We start from the raw sequence: 14,348 nt of genomic DNA, 5'->3' as shown, positions 1-14,348 counted from the left end.
AGCCCAGCACTAAAGCTCAGGGGCAAATTGGGTGCAGCTGCTTGCCCTGCCATCCGTTTAAATGCAGACAAAGTGTTACCCTTGGTTGTCTCCTTAGTTCAAGGTCTATTGGCTCCAGTTTTTCACTGTCCTTCTCCAATGAATGGGTACAGCTCAGCATCTGGAAGCCAAACCTGTGCTGCTCAAGATGGGCCAAATCTTGCTTGTTCCATTCACTGAAGCCATGTGGAGTTTTGTTTGATTGGAATGAGCAGGATCTAGCTCTCATTCACTCCCTGAAGTATTTCCATTAGACCTTAATGTCAATGGAGAGATTATTGTTGCATCTATTTGATGTGAATGGAGTTAGATGTGAGTGCCACATTGATCTTGCCCTTCCACCTCAGCTGTCTAAGGGTTACATCCTACACACTTTGACTAGTGAATCAGGCCAGCAATAATTGTGGTCACTACATTCTGAGAAGTAGGACACACATTACTGGGCATTTTGAACAATCAAGAAACCCCCATACCTGCGTCTGCATCGGTGGGAAGTGCTGGATGTGTGCTGAGCGAAAAGGGCAGTTGTGTGCTTGGGGAAAGATGTAAGGCTGCTGTGAGGACTGTCAGTACTTGTGAGGTGTCTTGTTGAAGGACAGCAAAAGCCTGTTTAGTCTGTAGACTGGTTCCCACATAGCCAGTTGCTCCCACTATGAGCTAGTTGCAGGTGCCACAGAAGAAGACAGGGTGGTGATGGTGGGGAGGGGACACAGTTGTCACTTGTTACACAAGCTGATCTTTTTCTGTCTGGTTTTGGCCAAAGCTCTGGGACATTTGCTATGGTTCTCTCAATTATCTCTCATTAATTTCAGTAGCTTGTGTTTTCATTACAAATGCCCAGTGTCCTTTGGAAACTTACTATGGGTATTTGAAATTCAGAATAACTGTGGTGAGGAAAAAAACCATGCTTTTCCTTTTTAAGCAGCTTTGCCATTTAATCACAGTTTGTTTAAATATGCATTTCTCTGCTGTGAAATAACCTTTCTTTCCACATTTATGTGCACAATCCTAACTCATAGCTGAAAAAAACATTTTAAAACACTGTGTCATGCTTATAGGATAATTATTAATCTTGTCAGAATAAAAAGCGTACTAAAAGTATTCCATACAAAGGTTTGTGCCTCAACATTTTTGAGAGTTTTTTTTTAAAGTAATCAGAGATGTCATAACAGGGGGAGAAACCATACAATATATAGCATGTAGTACAAGACTCCTAGAGGACTATTTAGAAATACACAAAGCTTATTTTTTCTCCTTTTGGTTAGCAGACTACTTAGATGAAAAGGTATATTTTTATTTTTATTCCTGCTTGTGTCTTACAGTTCTTTGAAGGTGATGGGAGACTATAAGTTCCAGATTTTAGTTGTTCTATAGGATATAAAACTAAGGAAGAAAAATATTCATGATACATATCTGGAGGGAGAAATACACAATAATCATGCAATCTGATAACAGAAAGAGTAATTATTTGACAATAACCCAATGTTAAATACAAGCAGAGTAATATTGTTCCAGAGAGAAATACAGCAAACAAAATGATACTACAAAAAGACACTTATGAAACTTCCTCTATGTTTAGAAATTTCCAGTTGGATTTTCCTTTTTAATCATTTGTGACCACTGAGATATGGTTAGTGAACAAGCCAGTCAAAACTCTTCTGTCTTGATTTTCCTATCCCGTATCTACAAATCCAAAAATGCAACTTGTAGTAAATGCACTTGATGTTAGGAGGGTGATTTTGCTGCTTGTTTGCTTGGATTTTTCTTGACACTTGATTTTGCATACCCTGTCTCATGCTGAAATTTCTGGTGCATGTGAGCAATGTTTGTAGGGTCATCTATTTATTTTGTGCAAGAAAGACAATTTTTTAATACTAGAGATTCCAACAGGCACAGAAAAGGGATACTGTAGGAAAGCGATTATTTTTCAAGGGCATTTGCTCCTTCATTTGACTTCAGTGACAATTGTGAAACTCAGTATTAAAAAAAAGTGCCAATTTTTCTTTTGAAAGTCAAGTGTGTCATGGAATTTGACTTGTGTATCTCTGGCTATAATAAATAGTAAAATTCTATAGCTAGAAATGTCTGTTTTTATATTTGTGTGGGTTTATACGTATATAAAATGCAAATGTACCTTTCCTCATGTGATAACTGTTTGCCTTGCCTTTTTCTTCTAAGAGGTAGAAAAAAATTATTAAATCACTACTGTCCTGAAAAAAACCCAGACAGAAACAATAGAAATTATTGTTCACTATTCAGTTAAGAAAATAAGAAATCTCTAATCTGCAGAGGGTGAATTATGATTTTTTACACTGCTGATTTGCCTCTCTGAAATTAGGATCCTTGTGCTGAACTCTTCCAGCTATTTTTATTACTATTAAGAAAGAATAAGATGCAGATTTCAAACACCTGTTAGAGAGACAGCTTTTTGCACTGTGACACTCTGAAACCTAAGGAAAATATAGCAAACTTTTCAGGGAGCCACCAATAGCTGGGGAGAGGAGAGTATCTGCACATGCTTCTTTGCCAGTGAATGCTGTAGCAGATTGTGTGCACCCGAGGCTACGGGTTTTCTTTTCAGAAGAGGACTAGCAGAAGAACCAAAATCCATGACTAGTTATTGAACAAATTCCCCTCAGTGCAGCACTGTCAAATTTTAGGATCAGTTTTGGCTGGATGGTATTCAGCTGTAACTGGAAAAGGAACCCAATCCAAAGATCTGTGCACCCCCTGTGCCCACACTTGGGGAATAATTCCTTTGTCTGCAAGTGATGGTTGAAGCTGGGACCCTCCTCCCAGCAATGCCCAGGACTAGCCGGCCCCACATCCCCCAGCAGGAGCTGTGGTCTCTGGGATGGGAGGGGTGCACCGCTTTGTTGTGTGGAGCCTGTAGGGACAGGGCTTCCCTCCGCATCCCAACGCCAACTTTGTGCTTTGGTTTCATCTCCAATCTCTCTATTAGGGTTTTAAAAATTTTAAGTCCTGGCGTCAATTGGAAACTATCGGACTGTGCTCAGTGCTGTCTTGATAGGTTTGAAGTTCCTGGGAAACCTCAATACTGGTATCTTCTAAACACAGTAAGCAAAGCACACTGGAATATTAATAGATAAAACATTTTAAAGGGACAACATCTCTTTGTAATTTTGTCTGTTAAAACATATCGGCTAAGGGCAGCCTGGTGGAGTTGCACTAAAGCCACAAGTGCTCTTCACAATTTAAAGCTTCTGCATTTTAATTATTTCTTTTTTTTTTCTGCCACTGTAAAAGATTGCTGGAGACAATAGGGCTGCGACAGTTAGCAACAGGTTATCCTCACTGTGCAGGGAGCACCATAAAAAACACAAAATGGACACACAGAATAAAATACAATGCCCACTGCCCTGCTTCCCAGTTTCTTTACTTTCTAGTGTTAGAGTAGTTACACTACATCAGTGGTGGGTAAAAAGGAAAAAACTCAACCAAACAGATGGAAATCCTATCTCTAAACCGACAGTCTCTGCAAATTTGCTTGAATAACTACCTTAAAATAATAGTTACAATAAAACATTCTACACTGTTCTGGACTTTATTTATTTAAACACGAATTTATGGAGCCGGTCACACACTAAAAATTGGAGAGTTTAGTACTGTAGTTGCTTTGGTGTATTTTTCACCATTGTAATGGGCTACAGGGAAACAAAGGAGGATATGAATACAGGGCAGTTGGTATTTAGATTTGGGTGGCACTTTCATGTGTTGAAAATGTCTTTTTAAAAAAATCTATTTTCTTTCTATCATGTTATTAAACTGTAGAATACATTGAGATAGAAAAGCTGGAATTATTTAATAACCAAAATTAGGAGTGTTTTTTGTAATATATTTCTTATATTTCTCACTGCCAACCTCTTGACTGATAAGGAATTCTAAGGTCCGGGCTAAACTCACCCATGGGGTAGAATGGGTTGTTAGAGAGTGAGATGATAGATGGATCTATTCCTCACCTTCCAAACACAGTTGCTTTATAAAGCAGTAGAAAACAAACCTTTTCATAGAGCATCAAAAAGCAAGCTCAAGAACAACACTACTGTCACATCTTTTGCGGTATTTTTTTCAGGCATCTGCCCCTGATTTTAATCCAAAGGAGCTGCTTTTGGAACTGGCGTGTCCGGCTTTGGTGTTTGCCTGCTGAGGAAGAGGTATGCCCTTTGTCCCTCACCTGCAGATGGCTTGGATGCTTTTACTTTACCGAGGCAAGCACTTCCCAGTGGGCTGCATTCAGAAAGTGCTTTTCATAGCATTAGTACAGAACCAAGTTATAAAAGAATATTAATCTAATACATTCCAAAATTCAAATATGTGTGATTAATAAGCATTATTATCTATAAATAAGGCTCTAATGATACTTTGGCAGTGTTGTAAACACAAGAATCAGAAGCAATTATTGTCATTATTGTTCTGCAAGTACCTTCCATGAATACCAAATGGATATTACTGTCCAGCTCCTTGGCACATAGAAATCCTGTAAAGAACAGTTGTCAGTCAGTGAGGCCTGGCCGGCTGCTGTTAACTCCGTTTGTGTAAAATGTAGTGTACCTAAAGACAAAGCCGGCGAGTTATTGAAAGCAAGATGACTGATTAAAAAAAAATTGTTCTTTGTCCTTTGCAACACCCAAAATTATGTTAAATAAAGCCTATGATAAAGTTTTCCCATCCTATGAGATGAATTGTTTGTGTGATGGCTGTGATTAAAAATGGAAGTGGGCTCTCTGACAAAAACACTGCCCTTCTTTGTGTGAAACACACAAAGGTGAGGATGTTCCAGCTGAAAGGTGGTGTGTAAATAATGGAAATATCCCCCCACCCCCTATCTGTAAGAGGTAACTCAGGACTAGTTTTTGGGGACACAGGATGAAAGGGGTCTTAATCCTCATCACATTTACCTCTCCCCAGTTTGTTCAGGTCCCATAGACTGGAGTCACACTGGTGGCAGGGTCCCACTCTCTGTGACTCCCCCACTCGCCCTCCTTTGGCAGTCTCACCTCCTTCACCAAACCTTGCTGCTTTAGACGGCGCCAGCCAACAGCAGCATTTTGTGGTGGGTGTTATGTTGTTCTTCGGATGCCAGGGTGTCATTGCGAGCAGGAACAGTGTGGGTCTGACTCTCCGAATATGCAGAAAGAAAAAGTAAAAAAAACTCAACTAAACCCCAAACAGTAAGCTTTACTTTCCAAATGTGTTCAATTCTTCTTTTCTCTCCTTGATATTTGGGGCGTGCAGCACCCTATACCATGTGGTTTAACATTTTGTTCTCTATTTGTAGGTCAACATTTCCATGATTAAACTTCATCCTTTATTCAGCCTGTTCTGGCTAGGCTTTGCAGCACATGTGATATAAGCTGTTTTCACAGCTAGTAGGCCAAATCTTACTCTGAATAAGGGAGCCAAACATATGTGACTGAGTCAGACACTTAAATCAACTCCTTGGTAAATGGGAGATAACTCCAGGTGCAGTGATGAACACTGAGAACCAAAAAAGTAGGAAGGGTGGCCAGCGTTCCTCTGTGTAGGAAAGGAGACATCCTATGCACACAGGCAGTGAAATCATAGCCCTACACAAATTTTGCTCTCCTGCATTTGTCTGAGGACACAGAGCCCTTTTCACTGAAATAACTGGGAATTTTTCCATTCAGGGTCAGGCCAGCCTGGGGTAGGCTCAGCTGCAGCTGGGCATGGAACAGGCTGTGCAGGAGGGGGACAAGGCAGCAGGGAGTGAGCCCACCTTACATTCACAGCACACACAAGAAGGTTGCTGGGGGAATATGGAGCACTTCACCTAAAGAATTATGTTTCTTTCACTTGCCCTCCCATCATCTCCCTTACTGATCTCATTTACAGACCAAGGCTGGTGGCTCTTCTTTCGCTTGGTGGCAGGTATCGTTTGCTCTAAGTCCATGAAGTTGGACTGGGCAACCTATCCACTTAAATCAGTGGAACAATTCCCAGAAGCACTGTCCATCCAGAGTGAGTGTGACTCACCAGTAACCCTTGGTGCAGGGGATTTTTGTTAAAGGACTCTGGTTGCATGGCCAGCAGCCCTCCTGTCCTTCTTTGCCATTGCCTGGTAATTCTGTTAAGTTCTGAGAAGCCTATAAGGCTCATCAGACACAAACAGAAGTGCCAGAGGAGGAAGGGATGTCATAAATTATTCAGACCTGCTGTGTGGTTGCTGTGTGATGTTCCTACCTTCACCAGAGCTGGACTGGTTGGGGCTGCCACACAGCAAGTACCTGAGTGAACAGCAAGAGAGCTCCTGCAGCAGATCCAGAGAGGACCTATTTTCCTCAAATGCACATGGCTGTACCCATAATATTATAGAGAAAGGACTGTGCTTCATGTATAATTCGGTGATGAACTGCAGCATCACAGAGAGCACTTGACAATGAACCATTTCTGTCAGGAACAAGAACTTCCAGAGCTACACTGGGGCTGCCTCCCTCAGCTGAAGGAAATACAGGCAGCATAGCAGGACTTTCAGTGACTTTTGCTTTTTAATTTTTTTAATGGTACCCATTCTGTAGGTCTTGTTCATTTGCTTAGTTTTTTTTTTTTTTTTTAATAGCTTTTTGTTCATTTAGGAAGAAAAACATATTCTGCCCAAAATTAAATCTGCTTTCTAAATCTTCAGTGAAAAAGGTCAAATGATGACTACTGTAGCTTTTTGAGTACTGTGTTATTCATAGTTTAGAAAGTCCTATCCTGATAAGATAAACAGTAGACAACACATATAAGATGAAGTTTATGCACTAGTCTGAGGTTTTGAGGACCTGCTTCATGGCTGGGCAAATCCCTGGGCATGCATGTGAACATCTGATCCACTTCCCTGCCATTACATTGGGAAGAAAAGTGTGCTGGCCACGAGATGTTACCAAGGACTTAATAGAAGGCAGGTACCTTCAGTGCTTGTCATGCAGTTTGGGGATGACGTATAAAATAAGGCATGGAAATAGATGGTTTGGTCTGGTGTGCCTTGGGGACATGGAATGGTGCAAGGCAGGGGTAGGATGAACTACACACTCCTGGAAAGAAGAGGGAGAGTACCATAATTCTGCCCTCGCTGGAGCGAAAGTTAATCAAGAATATGCTGGAATAAATCCCTATGTGCATCAAAGATACATCGGTATCAAATTAATGGAAAGGAGAAGGGAATTTAGGACAACTAAGATCTGCTGATAGGGTCAGGTGACCTCCCTGTCCTTAGGTCTACATTTTGGAAGCACAAATTGTACTTTGGTTTCACTTTTAAATGTGTAAGCCAAACTGTGATGCTTGCAGAGACCAAGAAGTTTGGAAGAAGCTGGGAAAGTCCTGTAATCAGGGAGCAAAAGGATTGCAGCAGGGTATGGTGAAATTAAGCAAAAGAAAATTAGAATTTTTCTCTCTGGTTATTTAGACAAAAGAAGGTGAATCTCCATTTTATTATGCTTAAATAACAGCCCCCCTCTTCCATGGTATAAAAGATCCCAGGATCATGCAGGAATGAATTAAGACTGTGGTAACAGACACGATTTCAAGTTAATGAAGAGACAGTATGTTTTGTGTTATCATTTCTCTTGTTTTTGGGGTTGATATTACTGTAAGTAAATACATTTGTCTTTTGTTTCATTTCCCCCCTGTGACCTATTTCATTTAATTAGAAGGAAATGCATAATAGGAAATGAGTATCATCACACTGGGCTCCATCCAAAGCCCATGAAATCATCAGGAGCCTTTCCTGGGCTTTTCACTACCACTGCGTCCAGCCCAGCAGAAAAGAGGGGCTATTTCCACCTTGTCTGGAAGAATGTGTGCTGTCAGTGTAAAAATATTACAGTTCTTATTTTAAGGTCTGGCCCCAATACTAGGGTAGGATTTTGCTACTGCATGTGCCTCTCTGTGCCACATGTTTCACATCTGTGGCAGCACATTAAAGGATAAAGGTTCCTAAAACTTTAACTCTGAATATACATATAAAAAGAAGATACAAATTAAGCAAAAGATAAAGGATATTGATGGAAGTACAGGAGATGCTCTTTAACATGCATATTATTGACTCAATAGATTGTTACGGCTTCAGAGCTATTAGGGTCTGCTGTGTCAATGTGTACTTAGGGACTGTTTAATATGCAGATGGTTGACATGACAGACTGGAACCATTACAGTCTATCATGTCAGGGGGGATACATGAATACGCACTTTGCCAACACTGTAAAAAGTCCCTTTAAAATGCAGTAGCTGTTTTTTTATAATAATTTAATAGGTTTGGTTCTTTGGATGCCCAGAGAGTTGAGAGTTTGGATTTATCAGCAATAAAATTTATTTCCAAATTAAGTCATTTTCCATGTGGAATGTGCAGTCTGGAGGACAGGGTGTAATCTCAGATACACAGCTCCTATCAAATCTTGTAAAATTAGCTACTGCACTTGTGCATGTGTAGAAGAGATCAGAATCTATCTGTCGGCATGTGTCTTTTTGAAGAATATAGTTTTGTCTTTTTGAGGGGTAAGGGAGAATGTCGTCTCATTTTTCATTCAAATAATCTTCAGTAGCAATTAAATAGCTTATGCTACCTAAGAGATCAGTTATTACAAGATAAGCAGCATGACAGTTTGGAAAACTGAGTAAGTCTTTGATTATTTACTAAGTTTTGATATCTGCTATTTGCCTCAAAATGCTAAAAAGTGAAGTATAAGATACAAACATGAAAGGCTCATTTGATCATCATAAGGAAAGGAATCAGTAGTTTTGCTTTTCTTTTCCTCAACAACTTATTTTTTATTAAAATAGCAAAGCCAAGTGTTGTGTTTAATAAGATATATTTTTTCATTTGAATATCAAATGGAAAAATACAATTAAAATATTTCTGCTTTTACATTAATCGTAGGCTATATTTCAGCAATGCATATATCTAAGAAGCTCAGCATACACATTTGGTATATATTAGATGCTTCTAACAGATGCCCAGACCTCTTCCCCTGATTTTTAATGTTCTTTTTTATGGCAGTGGTCCAGGGACATTTTAATTTGCAAGCCTGTAAACTTGGAAATAATACTTGTAGTGGGGCATTATGTCTAGTCCATTCCCTCTAAGTTTATTGTCCTGTGTCACCTAGCTCTGATTTTAGCTGATTTGCTGAACTGAGTTGCATAGTGCAATTCCAGCACAAAATTCACTGAGCAAAAGCACTCTGCCTTGCAAATAATAGTAATTGTGCAATATTATAAAGGTCTTTCCTCTTATCTGTGGGAGAGCTGGGGGACAAATTCTACAAAAATTTGCATTTTTAGGCAAATGTGATGGCTGGTTTCTGACAGCTCCTTTTACTGCCTGGTGCTGCCAGGGATACCGTGGGGGCAGTCTGGATGTGGTGGTGATGGGTAGGGCAAGTGCCAGGAGGTAGAAGGTACAGAGAGCACATTTCCCATAACCTGTTACACAAGTGTCCTGGGTCTTCTGTGAGATTTCTGCAGTGACACAGGAAAGCCAGGAAAAGCTTAGGGAAAAAAAGAGGTCTGGAAAAGCCCAGGAGGTGGCTTCTTCTTACAGATGAATTCACCCTGTGCTCACAGAGAGGTGCCTAATGGGAAATAGTTACCTCTGCAACAAGGGAGGACCAAGAAGCAGAAGCCTGAGCTGCAGGACAATGTATTGTAACTTCAAACTGCATCAGTACCTGTGGGAAAGCTGAGCTTTATTCCCTCCCCACCTCTGGGATGGTGGGCACATCCTGTGGCACTGGGTTGTGGCCATGACTGTGGGAGTGGCAGGTCCCACACCTCTTTTGCCTCCACCTCTGGCCTCAACGTGGCTCTCCGGGCCGCTCTGCCCTTCTCCTTCCCCAGTGCAGCCCTGGAAGTTCCATATCCCTCTCTGAGTTACCCATGTGCAGGGAAACATCATCAGCTGAAAGAGGAATGTATGAAGGTATGATGTGAAACACTGTGTTACCTGGTGCTAATCAATAAAGCAAAAATGTAGCTTTTTGACAGCACTTGTAATTTTGACTATTGCGATGGTGTGCTATTTCTTTGAATGCAGTATGCTTCTGTGCCCCATTAAAGCATGGCTGGCATCGCTTTCAACTATTCACAAATGCTGAGATGTTGAAAAATGTAACATTTACAAAAGATACATCTGGTGTATATTTACAAGGCTCAGGAATCATTTAAATAGTGCCTGTGCCATCACCATATTAGGAGAAAAGTTAGTCCCAGCCGCATATGTGAAATCAGTAGTCAAATGTGTGCTGGTTGAAAGTCCATTGCTATGATATGGTATTTTGGGGTATTAAACATGAAAATACCAACCTGGCTATAATGCTCAAATTAGATGAATATAGACCTGCATAACATGTGTGATAGCTACCTATAGGCACCTGTTTAAACATGTGGTCAGAAGAGGGTTATGGGTTTTGAGGGATAAATGGTTAGTTTTTTTTTTTTTTTGAGTAAAGCACAATCTTTGGCTTCTCATTGTGAGGTGTCATCATACCTTTTATCCTGTTCTTCAGTGAGAATTGTAAGACCTACCTTGGAATTGAGGAAAAGGCTATTGAACAGCTTCCTTTATATCACATAACATGTCAAGGACAAAAAGGTGTTTGTCTCCTGCCAGTGCAATACCACTTAAGTTACATTTGTAAACTATTTTTTAATTAATGCGATGGGTCATGTTTTCACCACACTAAGGCAGGAAATTCAAGGTAAACCAGATACTCCCTTTCTCAGTCACACAAACATGAATTAAGCATGTAGCATCAGACTTAATTTCAATTTCTAGGTCTGTAATTGAATCTAGCTCAATGTGAACTCTTTTTTCTGCACCATCACATTGATATCTGGATGTTAGTGACATTATTTAAAGCAACAAATCAACCTATAGGACTGTGTTCAACTATATGTCGTTTGACAGTAAATGGAATAAAAAAATGTTACTTTTCTCTAGGGGCAGATTTGTTAAAGGGTTTTCATCTTTTGTCAAGATATTTAATCTTGGAATGTTAAAAAAAATCAGTTTGTGCAAGTGCAAATTTCTGCATGCACAGTTTGCCTGATTGCTAATTTGGCTGAACACACTTAGCTTTAAGACACACAAATGAAAGAGGAAAGATAATTTTTGTATATATCCTTCTGAGTCAAGTATGAGTCACTGGACCCTAAGGGAAGCAGGTATAGACTTTTGGGGCTGAAGGCTGTCACTCTAGGTCACCCTGTACATCAGTCTCTGTTCATGCATGCCAATGAGAACAAACCCTAACAATGAGCTGTTGAGTGATGCCAGGAAAAATGAATGTTTCTGAAAGCTTCAGGGTTTTGGAGAAAGCAGCTGAAGCCAACTCTGTGGCACTCACCACTGCTGCCTAACTGAAGGAGGGCAAGATTTTGGCAAAAACCTCCCATGTAATGGACATATTTGAACACACCTTTGTTTTTCAACAGGCTGAGTAAAGCTGGTATGGGACTATAGAATTAAGCCAAAATGCCCAACCATGTTATTTCCTCAGAGGGGTTCACTAAAGAGCAACTTCAACTAAATTATTAGCGTTACTAGTAATTATTATTATTAATTCCTTTTGATAAATCTGTCCCTCCATCACAGTAGCAATCACATGCTGGGATGTCTACTGCTTAGGACATCATACTCCTTTGGAAGTGGATGCTTGTTTAATTGATAGATTGCAAAGAAGGTCTGACCTATTGCCTTTTCATGTTTTGCTTTGTTTCAATTGCCTGGACTCTTATAGCTCCTTAGTAGCTTTTCTGATCCATCATGTCAGGCTGGCAGCTGTGCTTCTGCACTGTGCCTGCCTGCCCACCGTGAGCCAGATTTCACTCTCAGATGCATGGCATACCCTCCTGCCTCACTGTTCTTTCACTGGAGAGCTGATTTTGCCTTCACCTCTATTAAATGCCTCAGTTTTAATGGGAATAACTGCTTACTCTCATGGGTCCTCAAACCTGGGCTCTAGGTGTGCAAAGGCAGAGGAGGAGGGCACATTCCCAGATGTCCCTAGGTGTGTGCTACGCATGCAGGATCAGGCTTATGCCTGACATCTGCACACTGAGCCCTCTACCCCTCCCAGTGAATGGTCCCACTCAGAACCATGGGAATTTTAATTTGGAGATGTTTTTCCCAGGCTGTGTAACTTTTGCCCTCATTGTGGACTCCTCACTTCTCTTGAGCCTAATCTCCCTGGTCATGTAGGCCCACAAAGGATGGCACCTCAAAAGAATAAACTCCATTTTACATCAGTCCACCTGAAAAATTGTCCTCAGAGGTTTCCATCCCCTCCCCAACATCAGGAAAAAATGGTTGAAATTTTATATGCAGATTTTAAAGAAGGAACAGGTTTTTTTTCTAACTACCAAGCTGTATAATAGGTGTTTTTGAGAGGTTGTTAACTTCAGCAGTATAGTCAGAAACAGTGTTACACCCCACACTGCATCCATAGTTAAGCAATTAACTTACTGATGGGCTTTTACATTTATTTACCTTGATGGAAAGATATGTTTACTGAACCTGAGTACAAATCAACATGAGGAGGTTCAAGTTCAGAGTAAATTTGACTAATGATGTTGTGTTTTCATCCTTAAAAGAAAGAAAAAACCTCTCTGCTTTTGATGCTATTTTATCTTCATTGGAAGGGATCTGAAATGATCCCAACTGTCATGTGAGAGCTCAGTTAGGCTTAGATCCTCTTTGATTGCAGCTGAACATCTCTCTCTGTTGGCTCATACCTTTCCTTATATGAATACAGCATACAGCAGTTCAGGTTGTTTACTGAACAGCACTTTAACTTTTCCTCTGTGAATGCCCTCATGATTATATCTTTAAGAAAATTTCAGCTGTGGCCACCTTTGCCTGAGGTGATGTTAATGTGGCCTCATTGCTGATGTGAAGGAAGAATTTCCTTTTGCTTTCACAGTAACTTCTGAAATATAAATAAGAAATATTTCTTCCATGAAACTTAATTATCTCTCTTTTTTTTCAGGCCTATTCTTTTCTCCTGTCTTGGTATGTGGATTTCTTTCTCTCGAAGTAATTCCTTAGCATACCCTTGAATGGCATCTACCACACGTGAGCATCCTCCACAGTCTCAAAGATACTTTTGTTGTTTTACTTCTTTGAACATTTGTTTTTTTGAGATGACATTGACAGACATGAGGCCTAAGTCTGGAGATGTTCTGTGGGTAGAACTCACATTTATTTCAGTATGTCAAGCAGTTTTAGGATCTGATCCATATTGAAGACTAGCATGGTGTAATGAGGCCTGGGCATATACAACAATATGCATTCTAACACAGCTCACTCAAAACAAATATGTTCCCTTCTCTTTGGCTGGTATAAACAAACAATCTCCATTGTGTTCTGCATGGCTCTGCTGCGCCGCCTTGCACATGGCAAGAGCTTGGCTTCCCTGTTCACAAAAACAGCATCTCCGTTCTGCGACACAGCCCGTGCCCAGACAGACCTGCAGCTCAGGACACTGGTCCTAAACACTGACAGCTGGTCTGGTGTTAAATCCTAAGTGAGGGAATGAGGGAATTTTTCTTGCAAAGATATACGTACACAGGGTCTTGTTTCTGAGTCCCGTGCACTTCAGTCAGACAATACTGATTCTGGATTCCACAGCTGGGAAGAGGAGAATCAATGTAATAGTTGTTGCAAGATCTCCTCACACTGACCCACAAAATCTTCTCCTCTTGCAATAAAAATTGTCAGCTTTGTGAAAAATTCGTGATGACTCGAGGTGGAAACATTAGCAGGGGTGAGCTCAAAACTCGTGTGAGACCCATTGTCTGTGTGAAGCAGAGTGAGTTTGAACCCAGGTGTTCCTTTTGTGATTGAGCTCAGACTTTTATTCCATTTTACAAAGCCATTACCCTCTCCTGTAACTTGTGCTGGAAGCGGAGTGAGCTGTTTTGGCACTGAAATGATTTCATTGTTAGGCTAAGTGTTACACAGATGGCATTCTTAAATGTAAAATTCTTTTTATGATTCTTTCTATTTCATATTTATTTCATTAGATCATTATTTATGTTAAAGAGTCGCTATTAATCTGAAACGTGCTCAGCTTGAAAGAAAATGTTGAGAGGAGTTTCAGGTATCTGATCCTCAAGCCTTTAGTTTTTTTGTTTTGCATTTTCCTACTTAAAATGTTTTTTTCTGTCTCTAGGTGCTATGTGACAGATCCACACAAACAACAGAGGGGAAAGAGCCTCACTTAACTGATTAGAGGAGAGAAGCAGTGAAAGGGAATATTCACAAAGCACTGCCAAATTCACAGAGCAAA

At 40.4% G+C, this 14,348-nt stretch overlaps 1 long non-coding RNA gene across 16 annotated transcripts in view; it reads left to right on the top strand.

The window, feature by feature from the left end:
• LOC110474635 (uncharacterized) overlaps positions 1 to 14,348 on the top strand; it is a 52,163-nt gene that overhangs the window by 12,180 nt on the left and 25,635 nt on the right. For 11 of the 16 annotated variants that reach the window (XR_013339511.1, XR_002466124.3, XR_002466117.1 and 8 more), the window contains 2 exons: positions 4,133 to 4,214; positions 13,047 to 13,132. This is a non-coding gene — a long non-coding RNA (uncharacterized LOC110474635). The remainder of the gene's footprint in view (positions 1 to 4,132; positions 4,215 to 13,046; positions 13,133 to 14,348) is intronic. The other 5 variants (XR_002466127.2, XR_002466128.2, XR_002466129.2 and 2 more) reach the window with 3 other exon arrangements.

The sequence above is a fragment of the Lonchura striata genome, chromosome 2 (assembly GCF_046129695.1).
Source record: "Lonchura striata isolate bLonStr1 chromosome 2, bLonStr1.mat, whole genome shotgun sequence".
In the NCBI taxonomy this organism is placed as follows: domain Eukaryota; kingdom Metazoa; phylum Chordata; class Aves; order Passeriformes; family Estrildidae; genus Lonchura; species Lonchura striata.
This window is presented reverse-complemented; position numbering and strand designations above follow the sequence as displayed.